The sequence below is a fragment of the Podarcis muralis genome, chromosome 4 (genome assembly GCF_964188315.1).
Source record: "Podarcis muralis chromosome 4, rPodMur119.hap1.1, whole genome shotgun sequence".
Taxonomy (NCBI): Eukaryota; Metazoa; Chordata; class Lepidosauria; order Squamata; family Lacertidae; genus Podarcis; species Podarcis muralis.
In genome coordinates, this window is record NC_135658.1 from 49,452,868 (window position 1) to 49,454,306 (window position 1,439).

The window sequence follows — 1,439 nt, forward strand, 5'->3', positions numbered from 1 at the left end:
GTTTTGTATGTGTCTTAATTAGCGCTACTGTGCGATTTTTAATTATAGGTATATTGTTTTCCTATTGTGATCAAGAGTGCAAAGGGCTATGATGCCACAGAACTATCCTTATAATGATCCTCACAGGGGGAATTGCATTAGCATTGGCAGTTTATTGAAACAGCGAACTCTAGTATTAATTTTTAATGGCATTCGCTTTTTAAGTCAATGTGGTTAATGGCTACTATTGGACTGTTTGTTTTACAGCTTGCTTTGAAGTCTCAATTTATGCATCTATCTCATAGCGGTTGGCATGCGAGCAAGTATAGTGCTGAATGTGCATCAGCCCTCTGTAAGAGGACCTTGTGCCAGAATAGCATCACAAAATATTATGTGCTAACCTGGAACAAGGAAAATGATCGCTACAGTGGATTTTGTCAGGACCTAAATTGCCAATCCATTTATCGTAACTCAATTGTAGCTGGCTGTAAATCACACTTAGTAATAAATGTTTCATTTTTAGTGTTTTCACAGATGTACAGATTCACCTTAGTTCTATTGACTGTGGAGGAGATAATTAAAATCTATGCACATCTTTCATTACTAGCACCTTGCTTTTATACAGTACCTTTCCACAAAAGTGCCATGAATGTTTCAGATGCATATTTGCAGCTTCACTGGTGGGGAAGTGAATTCTTATCCAGGGTCAATCTCTACTTCAGAATACAGAAACATAGGAAGCTGTCTTTTACTGAGTCATACTCATTTCATTGACTTAGCCCAAAATTGCCTACTCTGATTGGCAGTGGTTCTCTAGGGTTTCGGTCAAGGAATTTTTGCTAGCGCCAGCTGCAGCTGCCAGGGATTGAACCTGGGGCATTCTGCATGTAAGGCAGATGCTTTGCCACTAAGCTATGGCCCTTCCATGCACATGCAGCTCATATATGCCTTCAACAAATGTTATGATTTTTAGTATTTAGTTATGATAGTGATTGGGCAAATTTTCCCCATTCCACTGAAATATGGAGAAATGGGATTGGAACTTCACTGAAAGCCTTTCACAATTCTCAGGGAGAAACACTGAAGTTTCCTTATGCACACCTGTATTGAGCGGGAGTTCTTGGCATCAGCTTCACATGTATAAAGACCTCTGAATCAAGGGGAAATCTTCATCTCAGCATAAAGTTGTCACACACACACACACCATATTTCCTCTGCAGGCTCAAAACTTGCAAGGATGTCCTGAATCAACTTTGCAAATGCATCCTGCCCAGAATTTGATAGGAGTGGAACTACATGCCAGTGTGGTGTAGTGGTTAAGAGCGGTAGACTCGTGATCTGGTGAACCTGGTTCGCGTCTCCGCTCCTCCACATGCAGCTGCTGGGCGACCTTGGGCTAGTCACACTTCTTTGAAGTCTCTCAGCCCCACTCACCTCACAGAGTGTTTGTTGTGGGGGAG

At 41.7% G+C, this 1,439-nt stretch overlaps 1 non-coding gene across 1 annotated transcript; it reads right to left on the bottom strand.

Annotated features, from left to right (window-relative positions):
• Positions 1–829: 829 nt before the first annotated feature.
• Positions 830–898, bottom strand: TRNAV-UAC (transfer RNA valine (anticodon UAC)). Its single transcript has one exon. It is a non-coding gene; the product is annotated as a tRNA-Val (tRNA).
• Positions 899–1,439: the final 541 nt, after the last annotated feature.